The sequence below is a fragment of the Ischnura elegans genome, chromosome 10, assembly GCF_921293095.1.
Source record: "Ischnura elegans chromosome 10, ioIscEleg1.1, whole genome shotgun sequence".
NCBI classification, from domain to species: Eukaryota; Metazoa; Arthropoda; class Insecta; order Odonata; family Coenagrionidae; genus Ischnura; species Ischnura elegans.
This window is the reverse complement of record NC_060255.1, coordinates 39,020,163-39,042,713: the sequence shown is the minus strand read 5'-3', so window position 1 is coordinate 39,042,713 and position 22,551 is coordinate 39,020,163. Positions and strand designations below refer to the sequence as shown.

At 35.4% G+C, this 22,551-nt stretch overlaps 1 non-coding gene across 1 annotated transcript; it reads right to left on the bottom strand.

The window, feature by feature from the left end:
- Positions 1–16,246: 16,246 nt before the first annotated feature.
- Positions 16,247–16,318, bottom strand: Trnaa-ggc. Its single transcript has one exon. It is a non-coding gene; the product is annotated as a tRNA-Ala (tRNA).
- Positions 16,319–22,551: the final 6,233 nt, after the last annotated feature.

The following is a 22,551-nucleotide window of genomic DNA, read 5'->3' as shown; positions in this document are numbered from 1 at the left end:
GCCATGCTGAGGTGTGGGAGGCAGAGCTCTCTTATCGCAAGCGGTCTTGAGGAACAATTGAGGGCGAAAGAGCGCTCCAACTCCGTGCAAAATTGCGCAAGCTATGCTCGAGTATTTTTTCAATATTTTTTTTTTTTTTGTTTTCTAGCCCCCTCGGAGAGGCTTGAGAATCAAGTCGACTGGTTCTTTTTTCGATGGATTCCAAACAAATTCGGTTGCGAAGGTGGAGCCAACCAGAGCTTTTGTGCTGCGCGAAAAATCATCTTCCAAAAAAATGGCGAAGAGGAAAGAGAATTGGGGTGTCCCACGCTACTCCGTCGGGAGAACAAAAGAGCTTCACTGGATACGGCGGAATTATGGCGTAAGGAAATTATTTTCCCTGCCTATCGTAAACGTGAGAAAACGGATTTGGTGATCTGGAAGAAGTTGCATCGTAGATATATCTCACGTCATTGGAAAAACAACCATTGACAAGGCTTATTTATCTGTCATCCAAAGAGACCTTACATGTTTTGCTTAACTTTCAGTTTTCTAAAGCCTGGAAATTATACTTTTTTAGCTTCGTAGTAGTAAAACTTCGCTAGCAATAAAAAAGTATTAATTACATGATGGTGCGGTCATGGATTGAAAAAATCGTATTTATCGTCTACACATTATGCACTCACTTACATAATTCTTCAAACTAAAAAATATACTAATTTTATTAGAAATGTCAGGCGAACGATTTGAAAAAAATCCAAGAGGCTGACATAAATATGAAGTTTTCTGAATAGTATCATTCATCTATATCCCGCTCTACGATTACGAAAGTTGACTTTGTACTCATTTCTTAACATCGTATACTAATAATTATTTGCGATCCACATTCATTCACGAAATGAATGTCATGGTATTCAATCAATATTTTTAAAATATTAAAACTCAATCGTTAACTTTGAGTCTCCCAAACAACAACACCATTAGTAAATAGTCCATAGTAAAACGTTTACGCCTCTATAATTTGGACGATGGCTGAACAACAACTTTTAAAATCAACGTGTGTTTCTTCGCAAATAGGCGGTTAAAATGATTCCATGAATTCATGATATCACCACTACCATTAAGCTTCCATTCTCATGTGAATACAAACTCTTACCAAAAATTACGGAGGACAAAACAATGTCGCAATAGTGACTCGAAAAATTTACACAGCAAATGATCCGTTTTCGTCTGTTAATGAATACTTTTCAAATAAAGTCTAGGGTCTAAGAGATAAAATTAATAGTGGGAGATTTTAATTTCTTCTGGGAGCTCACACATTATGAATACAATAAAAATAATTTTACATATTTATTTCGGTACTATAAATTGCACATGGATTCATGATACATTGAAGTGAAAACTGAACTCTACCATACATTCTCGAGGTGGCTCGCAGGAAAATACGCAGATATAGATGGAATGAAAGTCAAGATAAGGTCGACCTTGAAAGATACGTTACTTTAACTCGGGATTGATACGGATAGGAAATTTTTAAGGAAAATTAAGATGTGAATACGTGTTAACAGCTTTATGAGAAAGATCAAGAGACGAAAATAGGTTGCGTCAATCATAATGTCTAAATTATTGTGATTTGATGACGCCTTGAAGGAATGGGAAGAACAATGGATTTCTAGAGGGTTACAGATAAGCAATTTCATTGATTGTATGGCCTCATGATACCAATAATCAAAAAACATGAGATCATGCTATGTATTATGAAATAGCTTACATATCTCAGCCACCACCCAGGGGAGTTATTTCCAAAAATTTTCTAGCTTCCAGGCTGGGTGGCTATTTTTTTTAACTTTTACTCCAAAAGCACTGAAACGCGATGCTTCATGGGCGTACCTGTTAAGCAATCCTTCAATCACCATCTGAATTGATCTCATCGTCAAAAACTTATCTGACATCAGGATGGCTTCTAGCTCTGATCCAAAAAACGAGGAGAAAACGTATAAGTATTTTGACTATAAACCCTCATATGTCTAGGATAATTGCTAAGGGAATATCTTGCTAGTCATATCATCTTCCTCATGATCGCCAATTTATCAAAATAAATTCTATTGAATCAGTCCAATGGTAGAATAATACAAATTGATTGTACTTACAAAGGATGACCTGATATTATTTTTCTCATCAGCATAAGAGTTACGTGTAATTAACCTCACGACTAAAACAAAGAGATGAAAATAGACCGCATCAATCATGATCTCTAAATACATATGAGTGATAAAGCCTTTCCGTTACACTCATTAAAACTCTGTACTCCGCATGTTAATTCCCAGACTATCAATAATTAAATTGTCTCTTTTCTACCGTTTTCCACCCTAATAAATTCTCTCCTTGCCAATATTGGCCTTTTCTTTATTAACTAAAAATTATATCTCACTTTATCGGAAACAACTAAATAATTACCTTTAATCTTAGGATGTGGCCAACGCATCAGGATATTAATTTGGCACTGCTAAATTGTAAGAAGCTTCTTCGCTCCATTTTTAACGGTTTTAAGGTTACTTTAAATGGGCAGCGTTGAAGTACACATCGTAACTCCTTCAAAATAAAATAAATCAATTGTTGAACGGATAAATTTCTTAAAAACCTCTCCAAGATTTTTGTTACTTACACATCCTGGACGATACGAAATATTTTGCGAAACTCTAAACAAAAAATAACTTTTGTGAAGTTACTAAACTCATGAAAGACAATATTTTGAACTCACATTAAAGAATGAAAGGGTTTCACGCCTTCCAATTCCTTAAATTTATACCCCCATATTCAGTCACCGTTATTTTGCTATTCCCTGTGACACGCAGTATGCAGGGTAACAAACCACCGATATCATTAGCCGACCGCACATTCCTACCATTCTTCACATCAAAACACACATCGTTCTGTTCGTTAAAACCCTTGTGGTGCTCTCAAAGATTTCATTTACCACTCACTGCTAATGACCTTTTTCCTGTCCAGGAAACGTCATCGTTTATATCGAATAAAATTCCCAAGGCTACGCAAAAAACATCCAAATGAACTATAAATCAAGCACCTAAATGTGCCCTTCTCTTTCTTTGTTTTATCCTCTCATCTTCCAAAGGCATTCAATCTCTGGTCTACAATTTTTTAGCAAACTTCTTTTTATCCGCATTTCTCGCCGTTACACATGCTCATCTTTAATTAATAGCTCACTACGAGATATCCTCCACAAAATACTCGTAAAAAGATGGTATTTCAATTTCCGGCGAGAGATATTACTCCATAACGTGGTTTTCCTTCACGACTGCTGAACATGAAAGGGATCGCAGGCATCTATCAACATTTTAGTCTCCATCAATATAACTTCCATTGACTTCATGCTATCAATTATATGATAGGATTTCTCGTATAAGATAGCTCAAAGGCATTCATGGCTTTTGTGTGCAATATCTATGTCTTGTTTTGCCTTTTAATAATGAAAAACACTTTGTTACTTCCATAAAATTCACAGAGTTTATATTTTATTACCGGTTTCGGCTATTACACCATTTTCAAATACATAAAATATATATTGTGGGGGCAGGTATATATATATATATTGTGGTTGTTAATGTGGGATGGGGGGAAAAGGTTTGGATTCAAGCTGGGATTGGTAATTCGTGGAAAAGAATAGAATTCGATTTAATTGTTTTGCCTTGCTCTTAAACGCACTCGTTACTCATTAAGACCAAACATTTTTGAGAATATCATAGGACCTTTTCTATTAAAATTTGACGATGTATGGTATTCACAATGAACTGTGCCACTTTTACGGGCGTTTTCAGGAATGTATTTTACTGAAAATATTATTTAGTTAATTATGTCACTACTTCTTTTAGTTATTATGACTTTAAACGAGTATGAACAATCATTAAGTCAGAAAAGGTTTAGCCACCTACCATTATATCCTTCAATGCCATACACTAGCTATGGAAAATTTAATTAGAAAGATAGTTCCACTTTATATGGGGAGGATATATAAATATTTTTACCGAAAATCTTAGCTTACACGATGGAGCAACAAATAAGCTATGTTTAGTCAGATATATAGCATTACTAAACCTCTCGAGTCGTACTTCAAAGCGTGAATAAATGGCGAGAGGTGTTACGGATCACAGTTCCTTATTTTACAGTATTAATAGCATAAAGATTCCGATATTTCCATCTTAAACATTTATCAACATGGTCAATAATAATTATTACCGCTTTGAATAAAACAATTTAATTCCATACAAATTATTTGATGCACTACTGTACACTGTAGTGAAATCAGGTCGTATACAAAATATATTTGCGCAAGATTGTCGTTTATCCTCTCCCACTGACGGATTCCAAACATTAACGCAGGAGGCCGTTTGAATTATTAAAGCTTTCTTATGACTTAAAATAAAAGACATATATTTAATTTTTAAAAGGCTAAATTATTAATACGGCACGTTTCTTATAACAACAGTGCAAATGGACAAAATAAATCCTTTTATTATCCAAAAAATAGTCAGAAACAAACCCAGAACGCAAGGTGCATTGTTTCTAGTTAAGAAAAAAATTGCTATTTTTAATTCTTAGCATGTATTTGGCTTAAAAACATCAACTACTTTTTTCTGTCCTATTTCCAAATATAAGCAAAGAAGTCACTAAAAAATAATACACCTGGGAAACTCAACTCACAAAAGTGAAAAAGGCATGAGCAACACCTTGATCTATATAATGAGCCATAAGGAACATACCAAGCTTAAAAACATCAATAGTTTTATTCACCTATGAAAAGACATTCACAAAGAAAAATTAGAAACTCTTCCACATTTGCAGAATCGCAAATTGTATTAAATGTGACGCGATAATTGTCACGCTTTAGATATATATGTCAATAGGGAGTTTTATTCCCCGGCGATCCAAAATTATACACGGCAAAACAAATGATGAGTAATAAAAAACGTTGAAATAGTGGAATGAGGGACATAGCGTTGGAGTTCATCCGGTTTTTTCTCCTCTCACGTTCCGAATCGAGTGCCGTAGATTAAGTGCCTCTGAATAGTATGCATGTATGATGGGTGAACAGGGAAAGGAATTCTTCCAATATGAATCCGTGACCCAAGAAATATGACTGTGAGTCCTTGAGATTACCACACTAGTCATTCTTTCAATTAAGTTCATTATAATTCTAGTGGTTCTTCTATTAACACATTTCTGGTCTTGTCTAGCAACGTATCAAACTTCAGGAAGTGAGGAATTGAATAAAATATACATCGTTCTAACATGGATGACTTCAATGGGCAAACAAATGTTAATTACTAACGCCAACCTTTACCTGTACAATTCCCAAAAGCCAGAAAAAGAAACTTTATAGACAAACCTTTATTCATTATGGACCAAAATTATTTCTTTTACTACCGTCAGATGTGACAGAAGTAAGCATTTAAGTGAATTTCATGAAATCGGACAGAAATTAGTTGGTGAAACTGAAGAAGTTGAGCTTTATCTCACTTATAGGCGGCACTCAATAAGAGCAGTCCCCAAACACGTAGATTGGTGCAGGAATATTGTAAGGTGTTGTATTATTTTTTCCTTTCTTTCTTTGTATAATTTCCATTTTTGGATACTGCATTTTCTCTTTGTACTTTATGTGTGTTTTTTTATATTTTGATTAGTCACACCAGCATTTATGAGTAAATTAAAAAAAAATAAAAAATGTGTGCAGCGGATCACTTTAAAAATTGAAACTAGGGATTTACTCGTAAATGTTTAAGTCAGCAACCTTAAAGCGAGACGAAAGTCTCAAAGGGAGTCTAACATTTCATCAACATTCCAAACATTTGTTATATATTTTCCATTATCATTTTTATTATTTGGAATTAAAATTATTCTCAATAATAAGTCAGAATATGTGTTGGTCATATAGTGAAAAGCGTGTTAAGAATTTGTAAAGGGAATGTTTTTAATGTATTATATGTATTTTAATATTTGAGATATGTATTTTTAATGTATTGTAATGTGTTTATAAAAAAAAATTGATTCGTAAGATTTAAAATGAACTGACACACAATTAAGTTTCCTGAACAATAGCAAAAATCGCTCATTCTTATGTTATAACCAGTAAAGTTCTTGGTAAATGTACTCAATGAAACGATAGGTACAGCTACGAATGGGCAAATATCCGAACAAATAATATGGTTGCTTTTCTTATCATGCTTATTTTACCTCTTGATAACGCAGTCTGTGGTTCTGTCGAATCAATTACAGGTGGAAAAAGACCCACAAATGCGTTTACAAGCTCCATTGTTTTCGAAATTCCGAAATCTTATGATCATGCGAGATCATTTGACGACCGATTAGAAAGGTACAAAAAACAGCACTTACTGGCAAAATGAATTGTAACGGTATAACTAACGATGCAGAGGACATCTAATGAAGCTTGTATCTTCCAGAGCTTTACGGATCTTATTCCATTCACTTATACGGCAAACATCCCACGCGTTTGTCAAAACAAGATGCATATTACCAATACCGATGCCACAGATATCGAATTTACGACCTTCCATTATGAGCCAATTCCTTTCACTTTTGCCGGCGCTTTAAGAGGCGTTTAACTCCCAAGACTTCTAATTACTTTTTTCTTGAACATATCACGAGATATATAGCCACACAGCATAGAAACTATATTGAAAAAACTTCGGTCGTTTTAACTAATCTTGTCAACCATAGCAAAAGAGGTGTCGGATAGTCAGCTATGCTAAATGAAAATGAAGAAAAATATGATCTTCGTAGTCTTAGCAATATAATCTCTGCCCACAAAGGAGAAATTTAATTTAATTTCCTTTTATATTTGCCGCAGATTGGTATTGCCAAGCATTCTAACAGTACTGCATGATCTGGCAGTAGAATCAATCGCATTTCAGAATGATGCATAAAAAAAGTGTGCATAAACAAGGACTGAACAATACAAAACAATAAGGGTAGCGGTATTAAAGTGATCAGTGAGGTGCACACGCTTAAGGCGATTCTTATTTTCTGGTTTCTTATCTTTAGCGTGTGGTTTCAATGTAGCAAGGTGAATATCATTTCAAAATAATAACGACCATCGCTAACATTTACACTTGCATTTTATTCGCTTAAATTTCTGCTCTAATTAAGAATACAGAAATACAATCAAACAATCTATAGGTACCTTAAAAGCCAATAATACATAGTTCGGCAGGTATCAGATGCCCTAAGGTTCTAGCGATAACTAATGGCACTTCGCAGATGATGATTTGATTCTAGAAAAGTCTACTTTCTAAAAGCCGGTTGTTATGGGTGGCAAAGTGGCAACGAAGATTGTTAATGATTATCTTTGCTAAATTTGAATTTGTCCTATGCCTTGAATGAATTTGAATTCCTTAAGGTATATGCCGAAAATAGGTATGAATAGAATTTTTATTGTACTTCTTTGAGTGATAGCTACATGACCAAAGCTCTAAGGCAAGCTCTATTGTATAACATGACTCGTAATTTCATTTCTATACTAAGACCATATGGTGTTCATTACGTATGACATGAGTCCGCACACCCATAACGTCATTTCCTTAGCCCAAACCAGCATAAATTACCCTCCATTCCCATTGGAAGGCGAAAAAATTCGTAAGGACTATATTATACACGCATAAAACATATTTTACTGTGGAAGTGAGGCATGGGCAATAGGGTGAGCCGAAAAATGTTTTATTTTCCTGATCAAATTTTCTCAGAGCAAAAAAGTTGCGAAATGATATCATGATCTTGTACTAAAAAATTTTCTCAAATCGGATGATATTAACCAATGCCGCCCGAGCTCTAAAGTTTAAAATGTTTGCGAAAAATCAGGCTGATTTTAAAATCAAACGCATATGAAGACTAAGATTATGCAAATATGGGATGATGAATAATATTGAAGAGTGGATACCTGTTTATAGTTAAAAAAAATGAAATTTAAAGTTTATTTAACAAAATCTATGGCTCAAACAATGCCTATGAATAAACAACGTGATTAGAGTTTAGACCACCCGCACAACACAAGTCTATATTGCCTATGTATGGATCTTCGTTTCGAAAATTCTATTTTGGGGGCTCCATTGGACAATGAGATGAGAGGAGAAATCAAGGGTAAACGCCTTAGAAATTTGATCATACACAAGAGTGATTAGGACCAAGTGGATCGACCGAGTAAGTAGTGAGGAAGTCCTAAAATAAAGCCGGAGAGAAGAGAAGCCTCACGAAAAACTTGAGTAGAAGACGGAATAACATTATAGGCCATATCTTCAGACGTTAAGGCCTGATTAAGAAGGTCGTCGAGGGAATAGTAGATGGAAAAATCGAAAAAGGAAGACCTGGAGTAAAATATGTGGAACAAGAAAAGAAGGATGAGAAAGATAAGAAATACGTAGGCGTGAGGAGATTAAGTGATAGGAGAACTGATCGGAGAGCTGCATCAAACCAATCTTAAAATTGTTGACCAATAATGATGAGATCGTTTTAATTCCCTCACAGAAGCTTATCATTTAAAATGTATAGAAAAAGAGAAAGACTTGTGAGGAAGGGGTAAGAGGGAGCAACAAAGGGGAAATTGCATGTATGCAATATTATATTATAGTATATAAAATCTTTAAAGAGAATGCACGCATGAGTGATCACAAAATTTAGTTATTTGAATAGTCAGGTAAATAAGATTAGATTATAAAATACAATTCTTGCCCAGCTCGGAAGAGTAACTAGAAAAAGCTAAATAACAATTTTCAGCACCTTTACATATACCGAAATAAGTAAGGGCCTTTAATGATTTTATAGTTCATTAAAACATCTTACCCAAAGTTTTAGCTTTAAAATAAGCCATGGATCACGGCTACTAGAACTTGGTGGTGACATAGAAGGAATGATATGATTTTTGGCAAAAATGCAAAAATACTTAAAAAGCGCACGGAACGCAATTTTGTGTACAAAACGGTCTCAGGGGACATAGTTTTAGGTGGATATAGACTCATACTGTCATTTTATCAAAATCTAAGACTATACGGGCTAAACCTTTGTTGCATTGAAATAGAACGACCCGTATAGAAGACAGAATGCTCAGCGTAGGGACCACGCGTGGAAATAATATTCCGACTCTCAAAAAGAAATCCGAATGCCGGATTTTAGAGTATAAACTCTTATTGGCAATAAAAGTATCTACTATACACTGCAGTAAGTGCTCGCGAGAGCTGTAAATGCACAACTCTTTCTAGCTGACTCCATTTTCTATTTAGTTTCTTAGCCTTTTTCAATATATAACTTTTATTTTGGACTATCAAAACGTCCCAATGACCACACTTACAATGAAAATGTAGACGCAATTGATTTTTCCCCATTCAATATACATAAATTTCATAATATTCTCCATGAACAAAACAATTGATGGTCGGTTAAATGTTTAAACCCATATTCATTGAATTAGGGTCACATCATTTCTAAGGGACAATTAGCCCGTTTCATCTCTGGCTAAAAAATGAGCTCCAGAGCAATTAACTAACAGGAAGCTCACAGGAGTCCTCAGCCCACAGCCCCTTTGACGAGGTATCGTATACTAAGAAGAGGAAACCGTCAATCACAGGGGACAGAGCCCGACACAGGTCTTTGGTCAACCATATGGCAAGAACACGGGTCTATTGTCTTCTTTTGAAGCGCAGAGCCACTCATTGACCACTGCTTCTCCGTCACCCGAGAAAAGACAATGGCCGGCGCGGATATAATGACCAGGATAGTCCAGCAAGGTGGACACGGTCGTTGAAGTCTCCTATAAACCGCCGCCTGTTCATGTCTCTACGGGCATCGAAGCGTTTCCGAATAGCGCTTGTCTCATCCTGAACGAAATGCATCATCATCTTCTACATTCCATCAGCACCATAGGTTATCGGCAGAGTATTGTAGTATATATATACCTATGACGTACCGTGCAAGCCACCACCAGGGTATGTGGCACGGGGTGATTCCACACCAGCCATGCAGCACTCATCCTCGCCTTAATCAGAAACGTGCTTGTCGCACATAGGGCAAGGACATAGGACGACGGAGTATATATAGATCATTATGAAAATATTCAAATGCAAAATTTTAAATGCTGATTTAATGCAGACGAGGCAAAAAATAATAGCGTATTGATGGCTTTAGGCGTAACTTTGTGAAAGCGATTCATTCTGAAAAATGAAAAAGAAGGAACTTTGTGCTTTCACATGAAATATTTATTTACACATTTACACAACCATGGTTTTAACGTACGACGTAATCATCAGGTGAACTCTACATAGGCCAAGGACATGGGACAACGAAGGAGTATATATAGATCATTATGAAAATATTCAAATTCAAATTTTCAAATCAATTTATACCAGGATTGGTGGGTATCAATTGATGTGATGGACCCCTGTAGAGTTCACCTTATGATTACGTCATACGTAAAAACCATGGTTGTGTAAATGTGTAAATAAATATTTCATGTGAAAGCACAAAGTTTCTTCTTTCTCATTCATCATAATAGCGTATTGTTTTATAGCGAAGGGAGGTATGGGATTCGATCCGATCGAATAAGACTGCTAACTAAATAGTATTAGCGTCAACAGAATATATTCATATCAGAAAATATTTGCGTAAAATGCCTGGTGACGAGGGTTCAATTAAAGAAAAATAAATCGAGCAAATAATTAAGCCTTGATCTCTAATGCAATGTAAACCTAAAAGTAATATCTGTTTCCCGACCTATTTATGTGAAATTTTGTATCAAGATTTTTCTGCTATGAGTAAAAATTTCGCGGGTCTGCATGATATGTATGTATGATTACTCTAATTTTGGGGGCCTAAAATTAATAAATTCTGAACTTAAAAAATATATATGGATTGGAATAAGATTTCAGCCATGAGGCACACACATTTAACATTTTATTTTTTTAATTTTATAATAAGATGTGCTGCCAGGAGTAAAACCTTCGCGTGTATAGATTTGTATGTTTACTCAAATTTTGGGGACGTTAAAATAATTGATTCTGAATCTTAAAAGGATAAGGATTGAAATAAGACTTTTCCATCGAAAATGACTTCTGAGAGGCAAAATTCAAGTCGACAGATGACCTGTAATGGCAAAATACTTGGAAAATGCCTTCCCTCCCATAAACGCTTTATTCGCCAATTAATTAATTCTAAATTCGCAAATTCATTAATTCTAAATTTTAAAATGATAAGGATTGAAATAAGACTTTACCTTTGGAAATTACTTCTGAGAGGCAAAATTCAAGTTGACAGATGGCCTGTGATGGTAAAATACTTGCACAATGTCTTTCCTCTCATTAACGTATTATTCGCGGTGCAGCAAGACCGAAAATGCCTCGTATCGTGCAAAATTTTCCATTTCAAGGGTCAAATGATGAAGTAGCTCGCAACACATAATGCGAGGGAAAGCTGAATGCAAAAACTGTTGAAATATCATGCAAAACGAAACTTCTTTCTTTCGCACTTGGCTAGTAATCTATACGTCAATACCCCAAGAGTGCTCGTTATTAAGTTTCTTTCTCTCGGTCCGCTGAAAGACAGTAACAATTTGCTTAAAGACTAGTTACTTAGGGTGCTTCAGCCGAGAGAATTACTGCATGAAGTAGCTCACGTAATGACGTAAGCAAAATAAAATTCGCTCAAGGACGATGATTCAAAAGCCTCCACATGGCTTTAATCGAAAATAGGCGGAAAATTGGTGTACCCAAAATTCATGGATGATACTCCACGGCGATGAGATGGGAACCTACACGCAACGGTTGGCCTTGGTGCAGATCCATGAAATTCAAATAGGCGGAGCTAAATTTTATGAGATCATTTGAAATAGCAATGATGCGCAATTATTGTCATTAACTGCTTAAGATGCATCCGAGGAAAACGAGGCATCTCTTCAAGGAAAATCTTTGAGAGTAAGCAACATTCTTCACGAAGAAAAATTCTCACTTAAAACCACAAAAACTGATGTTCCATTACTGGAAGAAGAAAACCCCCTACTAAAGCCCAAACTTGATAGCCGAGGAAAGGAACTGGCACCGCTAAATTAAATGGGTAAAATTCACATGAATGTTGCTTACTTTGGGTTACCTGTACACTCACATATTAAAATCAAACTCAGGGTTGCATTAATTATTACATATACGAGCCTCGTATTAAAGTTATACAAATTTAACATAGGTTTCAATTTGAAGCCTGCTGAATAATTTTGACGAACCTGAAAAATAAAATATTTTTATACCAGTTTTCTATTCAACCGAAGTATGTTTTTGACTTCTACCGGAAGTCCTTCTTCTTCCGCTTTTTTAAATTTTGTAACAAGCGAGCTTTGATAAAAAATTCTCTGTCAAAGCTTGTCATAATGCCCTTTTGTGTCGATGTCTAATATTTTATAACAGTACGCCAGAAGTTCTGTGCTACAAGACTCGCATAGCTCTAAATCCCAGTATTATGCACCAAAAGGGGCCAGCTCAGAGATGGAGTTCTGGTAATAACCTTGCACCTATGAGAGAAGCATATACAGAATCGGTTTTCCACGTATTCGTTGATTGTCTCAAGGCAATTAACGTATGAGATACCTACCATATTGGTTTCTCAGGAGAAAAAACGGAGATAGATGATTTAAAGGTCAAATTGTTAAAGTCATGTATATTAATTACAGAGATCTCGTTGAAATAGCCGTAGTAATTATATTTCAAAATTTATATAGAGACTTTAATTTAGCTTACCACGAACACGAACGTTGTCTTCGGTCGTTTCCTAATAGATAACCCTAGTAAAAGCATTTCAATCATTCAAAACACTCGTTATTCATGAGTTATTTTGAAGCAATTTTAATAAAAATTACACGTTAAGTAAGATAATTTAAGAATTTGGGTGAAATGTAAAATGTATCATAAAATAATTAAATGCCCTTTCTTTATGTTTCTGAATTTAAAAGTTAAAGAAATTTTCATTTCACTTTTTAAAACATTCTTCTGGATTAGCCCAAAATTTTATTTTACAATCTAGTCTTATTTACCTTACTATTCCAGAACAAGAATGATGAGTTTAATTTTATTAGCCATTAGAATAAATCAGTCATGATATATCAACTAGGTACATTCTAAATACAACTCTAAGAATAATTCTTTTTCTTAACTTTCTATATAAGTTTGTTATCTTGTTCATTGTGTGCTAATTATAAAGTCATTGAGTTGTCAGAAGCGATTTTCTTAATGATAAATAAATGCACGTACTCCAACTGCAGTAGATCGTTGTAGAATAAGGTATTAATTATAGCCAAAGAAGAATGAGATATCTAAATGGCGTTAATATAGGAAAGTACAATCAATATGTACTAAATATTAAAATGGTAAACAAATGCTACAAGACAAGTACGCTATTTTCCAACGTAATAAATAAATATAGCAATACGACCATTTCACCACGGTAACTCGCGCACTTACCGTTATTACATAGTTGACAAAGGAGTAAATTTGTACTGCAAAGTTTCTTCATCATCAATTACAATCAATGGCACTTGAACGTAACGCTAATAATAAACTTGCTTACACGATCTTCTCCACAATGAACTAGTGGTGTCAAACGAAACCATGCATGTACTTTAAAATTCCAGCACTTTATTACAAAAATAACTCGACTAAGAAAGAAGGAAAACATGCCAAAAGAAATTTGCCACACCTAAAACTCAATTTCAGCGAGAGCATCCCGAAGCAATTAAGTGATGCCGTTGATGGGACATAAAGGAAAACCAGTTCTACCAAATATGAAGGAGAATGATTGCAGTATTGGTTTCTTTAATGAGGAAGACCGATAAAAACACACTCGGTGACGCAAAGGAAAATCTGCTCATCTCTACCTTGACATACTGTATCAACTTTCGCGCATAAAAGCACTCATTATTGAGCTATTTTCCCGGTGACGAATGCCAAATGCACCAGTAAAAAATGTTTCAAAGAAGAAAATTTCACCACCATGAAATACCAAGTAATGCCCTCATGATTGCAGACCATCCAGTATTCATAAATAATATTACAATGTATTAATGAATAATTATAAAAAAACAACGTTTTTATCGCCAGCTAAAATTAATTCATAGATTGTGGTGGTCATTCATTGAACTTACATCAATTTTTAGTTTTTAATTAGGAATAAAAATCGAGATGCTGTTCTAATAATAATAAAAGTGTTGGGATATTGCAGATAATTGCATTGTCACCTGTTTCTGAGTTATTCTGAAAATTTCAGCTTGATAGCTAATCGGAAAGCGGACTAACATTGAGTTGAAGGATTTGACTCTGAAAAGACGAAAAGCAATAAAGCGAGTTTATAAAAACGTTGTAAAAAAAGGATTTCCCATCGTAATTCCATAAGAGGACCTCGACCGTCCATTTTTCTTTGCGCATAATATGTTTTAAACTTAAGATTATATTTAAAGTATTCCACCAATTAGGGTAGGCAATTAGGGTAGGTTTGAGTGGAGTATTTAAGCAGCATTCTGGCAATTTTCCCCTCCCTACACGGTCTCTCTTCCATTCATGATAAAGTCTACTACCTCTTGTACCTTTGAAAAATCATACCCTATTTCTTCCTCTTCTTAGTTTACGCAACATTCCAGTCCCCTCCCTGCTCAGTGTTCTCTACTCCGTACATCATCTAGAATCTGCCTCTCCTTACCAACTATATCCATCACTTCTACGATTCGTCATTCATATGATCTACCTACTAGGTTCATTCTTTAGTTAAATTGAATATTAATGTTTTTACATTACTTACTACATGAATTGGTTGTAATTTTCATATTGTGGTATTCATTAAGTCAGTAAGTCACTACAAAAGATGGACATTTCTGCTTTTATATTCATGAATCAGCGGACCTCAGGAAAAGTAAGCGTAGTACAATTTTTTCCATTTCACTCCCGTCCTTGGCCATATTGGGATGAAATTTCCCGGCTTTAGTTTATAGTCTACAATTTTCGTTTTGAATTTTTGGTACCAGGAGTGGTAAAACGTGGCGTGAGAGTAAAAAAATAATATGTCACAAAAAGAATAATATGCCGGCCTCGGTGACGGCGGGGTAAAGTCGTCACCTGCCAAGCCAAAGGTCGCGGGTTCGAGTCCCGCCTGGGTAAATTGTTCTTATCTAGGGCATGGATGTTCTGATTGTTAAGTGATATCAAAAACCCCGATGTAAAGGCCGAATAATGCTGTTTTAGGTGGTGAGGAAAAAATAAAATAAATAAATAAAAAGACGAAATGATAATGATTGTGAAAGAGTGCTGCGTCACGTTTATCCATTATAACCCAATGTCGCTTCTACGTGATATCACAATTATATAAATATTCTGCTCTATTCAGGAAATATTTGAACTACGTGTTCTATTGTGCTTTAAATTTTAATGGCAAAATATGGAGCCGTCACAATGATTATGATTGGGTAGAAACTTTTAAAAATAAGAAGTCTTGAAATTTAATTTCTCCCAGAAGGAGCTCTGGGTTAGGAAAGGCTAAGAGTGTAGAGCGGCAGCGGCTCAATTAATTCGACAGGTGCCGCTCAGGATTCCCAAGCAAGCATCAGAGCACGGCCGTGAAATCATTTCAAAACACGAGCGAAACGGCAAATTGAAAATTAATAGGGGAGTTCCTCCCGAGAAATGGCTGGGAAAGAATCCATTTGCTACCGCCCACTATAAAGCGAGGGTCCTCGCGCGAAGAAGAACGAGGGCGGACTGTGAGTCGACTCATCTCTCCTCTCCGAAGATGGACCAAGGACGAAGCAAACCGTCACCGGATTCGCCTCTGCTCTCCGCATGTATAATTCTTCATTGGAGGCACAAAAAATATTCCTGAATAAGCGGCCGTCATGGAAAATAAGTGGCGCACAATTTTTCAATTTCACTCCGGTCCTTGGCCATGTTGGGATTAAATTACCCGGATAGAGTTTCTATTCGACAATTTTTGTTTTCAATTTCAGGTTCAAAGAGTCACTTAAGCATTGAAATAATTGGGAGTAATTGGGAAAATTCAAAAGGGTTGTGAAGGGTGCTTTCGAGTGACATATATTTTTCGAGCACGGAAATTAATACCTAATTTCTTACCTTCGTAATTATATCAAGTTGACATTTCAGTTGGACAATCTTCCAATTCATCATATAAATACACCAAAGGATGAAGTTCGCCATGAAAAAATATTTGACTTAGCCGGGATTCGAACCCGGATCTCCCGATTGCCGGTCAGGCGTGCTACCAGTTACACCACCAAGCCATCTTCTCAGAGCGAACTTCGGGATGGGTTTTACCGAACAAGATGTTGACGTCACAAGTCCACACTGTGGCACATGTGGCGAGGGTCGTGCTTACTAAGCTTAGTTACCGGGTTCGAATCCCGGCTAAGTCAAATATTTTTTCATGGCGAACTTCATCCTTTGGTGTATTTAACTTTGCACCCGTGCGCGTGACTGCGTACAAAGTCACTTGTTCCTTCAGTGCTTTGATCATCATATAAAGGTCAAATCGTATGTAATTTGCTAACTCATGATACATTTACCTCATTAGGTAAAATAACGAACGATGAGAGTAACTATGGAAATGGTGTCTGTGAGGGAACAGTAAAAACCGTCATTACTTGCTCATTAGCAATATTTACGGGGCTGCACACAACAGATGTATAACTTGTTTACCCACTCAACAATCGCTATTCAGGAACTGGACTAATTAGGTACACATTTCACAGATACAGAATTCGGGTGTTAACATAAGCGAACACATGTGAAAGCGGTGCAATCCGAGTCATACGATGCCAGAAAAAAATCAACTATCTTTCCATTGCGGCGGTCAGAAAATTTCAGTAACGAATATAAAATAGAATGTCATAAAATTGGATAAATATCTTCGAGCAAGATAAAATATTGATATGGCAATCCATCCCATTATAGATTAGCTGAAAAAAAGTGGAATAAAAAACAAACACGACATGTAGTTAAGCTGACGAGAGGTTAACATAATTTTTATTGGGAATCAGCAGGGAAGCAGGTATTAAATAACTTTATTGGCCTTGGATATTTTTCACATAAATTAAACAAACATATCTGACTTAAAATTTGAGTTATAACATCCATTGAGTGACGGGAATATGATAAATGCTGGCAGTAATATTTTTTTTCGTTCCATTCATCATCTTGGTGAAAAACAAAACGCATAAAAAATATCATCCATAGGAATACATTAGAATGGTTCGAAAGAATCGGCAGAAAATTTAACACGAGAAAAGAGAGAACAAGGCAGATTTTATTAGCGAAGACTCGAAAGTATACGACCATTACTTCTGTTTAGTTTTGAACTTAATGAACATTTTTTATTACGAAATAAAAATATTTATAGAATTCCGACGGCTCAAAATGGCGCTTTAAAAATGTATCAAATATGTTACACGATAAATTTCAATAAGATATTTTTTTCCGAGAGCAATTGTTGAGGCTATCCGGTAAATTATTATATGGCATGTTTTAAATGAATATGGCCTGTATGAATAACAAATGGCGAGAAAGAATGCAGTGAAGTACATTGTGCTAAAGTAGATTTTTGCAGGTCAATTAGAGGTATGAAACGATTCTTAACTAAGGAGCCACATTATACCTTCAATCTATGTTCGGTGACTCAATGCTTGGATTTCAAGAAGGCTGAAGAGCCATTAAAACGTAGCAGATTTTTCATTCTACGCTGCCATGTACCATCGATTACACATTGAATGCAATTGCTATAGTTACTCATTTAAGTATCATTAATGAAAGTAATTTTGGCTGTTAATTTACATAAAAATAAATTATTTCACTCATGGATAGTAGTGCCTGTTTGTTGACTTATTATACTTCAATTTATAACCACTTATACAATTATATTTACATTATTATTAATTTTAGAGCCACTTGCATTGAGTCCCATAAAGAACCATAATTACAATTCTGCCACTTAGCGGGTAAATGCTATGCCTTAGCAACCTTCATTTCGAAAATAACAACATCGAAGAAATTAGATACGTTACATTGTCTTTGAAGATGAATATTTACTCCAATCATTAATTCTTAGTCAAATTCAAAAACATACAGGAAAATGAAAAAAGAATAATTCAGACAAAGTTCAGCTTTTGACACAAATAACGCTGGAGTCATGTAATAAGGATGAAATTGATCACTATAGTACTGCCGGAGCAACATGATATCAATCATGTTTATTTTTTCCAAAATAAAGGCTGAGAATTACCCGAAGATTACTGATATGCAGCCACCAAAATAGCTGTGGATACAAACCTTAACATGTACTTAAATGCAGCGTCTTGCAGTTTATTTCAATGAGACGTTTATCTTAGAAAGAATGCTGTTCCTAAAGGTAATGTCAGTATAATGTATTCAATTTATAGTTTTTACTTCTCTTAAAAATCGGATTACAGCGTTTGTGGCTGGAGGTACATTATATCTTTCAATATTTCTTCCGTTAGCTGTCCGAATGGCTCACGAATGGGATTAATCTACGATAAAACTTGCGTTAGGTAGCCACACATTTTGTCTACGCTGCCACCCATAATGCGTTACTTGCTTGGGATTTACACGAAAAAAACGACACCATCATTGTGTTGGTAACGGCATTGTGCTAGTCGATAGCCCAGAGGATTGGTGTCTTTAAGGGATTCTATTCCCATTTATTACCTGAGTTACATCAAACGAATGCTCAAGAGAGGAATGATCATGAACCACGAGCATTCTTTGGAATGCTTCCAAATGCATAATGTCTTAGCTTAGAATCATCCACTTGCGTGCAAAGAAAAGAGAATGTATCTTAGGAAGATATCAATTTCATAAATTTATCACCTAATATCATACAAATATGGGCAGCTCCAATAAGTACACGATCGGTGCGAAGAAATAGAAATGGGAATACGCTTGAATTACACATCATAACCGGGAAGAATAAAACACGAATTTAAAAGATCAAAAGGAAAAACGTATTTAAAGTTATGATGCTTATTCATAGAGACCGATTCAAGGTGTTCCAGCCTTTAAACAGGCCAATAGATAGGAAATAAGATTCGAAGACAGAAATGTGAAGTTTTAGGGTCCTTCTCAAGCAGTAATCAATATCCTAAGAACGCCCAGACAACATTGGCGGCGTTAACATAAGGAATCCGTGCAATATCCATGTTATTCCAATTAAAGTTACATGGATATCTGTCAAATATCCAAAGGACCCGCCAAAAAACGTTGCAGCGATGTCCAAAAGTGGACATGGAGGTCCATATTACAAAATCTCGTAGAAATCTTCCAAAATCTAATGATTAGATAATGATTGTGCTTATTAAGATTTTTGGTAATCTCCAGACCAGTGGCGTATCCAGGAATATGTTTTGGGGGATGGAATGGCCTGTGGTGACGACTCCCCCTAAATTTTTTTATAAATCACATGCCTGGAAATACATTTTACCTAGGTACATAATTTTAACACTAAAAATTTAACTTTATGGAGGAAATTTAACTTTGCAGTTATTATATGACGAGGTGAGAAGCCAAGGGGTAGAAGTGATTATTTCTCAACAGTGTTAAGTGAAGTCAATTGTTAGAATAAATACACAAAAATTGGTTGCCAATGGATACGAGTGAGCCTCGGTATCGAGTGGAAAATTTAATGCAATACTAACTATCTTATTTATCTGGTTTTTTTTCTATACCTAATTCCTCTACCTGTGTGTATAAAACAGAAATCACTTGTCCCCCTTGGCTTTCAACCCTTTCATATCGACTTGACATTGGTTTTATTTTTTTTCTCTGAGGTTTTGGGGAGGGATCCATTCCCCTATAGTTACCCCACTGCTCCAGTCATACTAAAAAAATATTTTTGCTCCTCAAATCTAAACAGAACATATGCTACCTATGGATACTGTTTATAATAACGTTTTATTTAATATCAACATGTATTACAACTTGAATATCTATACAATATTATTTTTACAACCTGTCGTGGATGTTACACATAAGATATCTATGTAACGTTGTTAAAATATCCATCGTGTGAGGACAGCGTGTTTTGAATATATAAACCTGATTTAGATATTAGATGGATATCGTCTGCTGCTTGGGTTATGAATACATTTTACTCAATAACTCAACATTAATCAAGTACGAGGCATATTTATAAAGAAAAAATCCTCCTTGACAGGAAATCCAACTATGGGCCAATTCTTCGGGCCAATTTTCGCAGACCACTACGCTGTCCAGTATCTCAATTTCCGTTTGCAATTTTACCTAGGATCAGGATCTCCGTTGCCACCGTAGTCATCGTGCCAAATTGTCATGGTAGTCGTCTATGCAGTGGTCCGGAAAGGCAAAGGTCCGTGGATAGATTCCCTGTCCAGGGAATTTTTTCTCGTGGTAACTAATGTGAATTTCACCGTCATTCACGCTGCAGGCTTAAAGTAAACCATAATGTTAAGAATTATTTTGTCAGTCAGCATAGTGATATTGATGGTATAAAAAACGGTCACTCTGTTTGGAAGGTATTCATTACGGATTGTTATATTTCTATTCATGGATTGCGAAAATTGACGAATATACGAGGTACATTCATAAAATAAAGGCCGTTTGGTGACAGAAAGAAATATACTCATATGAAATTTCATAGGCATTACACGAAATAATAAAAGCCACTACACGATTCACTGTAGTATTAAAGGTAATATTGAATCTTTGGAAGAGGATTTCTATTTTAGAAGTCAAGATGGAATGCGGTATGCATAGGCACTTTTAATTAATAGATAATCCAAAAAACATATGTTAAGCCACTAAGGTTGCACAAAAAATCCGAGAAAGATTTGTCAAATTTTCTAATCTAATATCTGGGCTAAATAAATCTGGAACAAGTAAAAATAATAAAAGCCACTACACGATTCACTGTAGTATGAGCGGTAATATTGAATCTTTGGAAGAAGATTTCTATTTAAGAAGTCACGATGGAATGCGGTATGCATGATAGAGGTGAAGTGTGAACTAGTGCAGCACAAGGCCACATTAGTGCAAACTCATCGTCGATGTGATCCTCATTCTCACATTCACAGTTAATTTTAAAGCAGATTAATCAAAACTAAACCGGATTACAGCCTTGAGTGAAAAGTGAAGTGAATAACAATCTACATCCGTATTGCACTGGAGCGAAGTCTTGTCCGGCAAATTTTTATGAGCCCCCTTGTAGTAAGTAATAGGTTCACATAATTTATGCATCGTTTACGGCTCATCTAATGCCAACCGTGACAAATTGCCTCAAGCCCACGCCGGCACAGTAAACTATTCTTGCAAGTTAAAGCTCAGGTTTGCGTTTTGAGAACCTGCAGTCCTTGAGCAGTATTTCAATAGAAATTTTCTCCACGCAATCTCAGTTCTCAATCAGCTCGTCCCACCTGCTTTTGGATGAAAAGCGAAGCTAAACGTGCTGTTAGCAGCTCAAAATCAATGTCACTCTGGGCATAGGATGAAGATTTTTTTCTTCTGGTGCATCCTCGCAGGATGCAAATAACTTTGTTGCATAATCATTGGTATCAATTCCTTGAATTATGCAAAAAATTCTTTCAAAAATATAGGAATCCTCACCCATGATATTGGGAGAACACTACCTCGACAAACAGCGTCGTCCTAGACTCTCTGTCAGAATACACATTTTCATATCGCCCTGACGGATGGGTAAAAGTTTAGTATATTCTAAATTATAAATTGGTGCTTACGGACACTATGACACAATGCGGACTTCAGAATTGATATTGGGATATATTTTTACATTCCAAGAAGACATCACGTTACATCTATAGAGAGAAGTTCTTTTTACATATAAAAACGGTATGCAATGCTCTATTAATGGTACAGAGTAGAATAAACAAACACATTAAAAAAATTCCTTTACGTCTCTAAAAAGTTAGTAAAATATTTAGAAGAATGAGTTTTTAAATTACATATTGTATTATGCACTATTTACAAATATTAGTCATAATTTATTTTCACAAATATTGGGGGGAAATCGCAGTTATTACTTTTCGAAAATGAAGGTTTCCGGCGAAAATGTTTCTAAAATTGTTGCTAACTTTGTTTAAACAATTGTAATTATTGTAAACGTGTTAGAGTAGGAGCACATTGTTCATTCCACGTTTCTCAACCGCATAAAATGCGAGAATTGTTAATTTTTGTCAAAGTTGCTAAATTTGTTTCTAAATTTGTTTAAATTTTAGTAATTGTTATAATCATGAAAGAATACCGGTATATTGTTCATCCAACGCTTCTCAACCGTACAACATGCGGGAATTGTTAATTTTTTGAAAGTTACTAAAATTGTTGTGTAAAACTTTAAGAATTGTTATAAACAATGTAGAGAGTCATAAGTTCGTTCATTTGTTGTTTGACCCGTAAGGCATTTTGAAATTTTAAACGCTCGTAAATGTTGCTTAATTGTTGCTAACTTTGTTTAAAC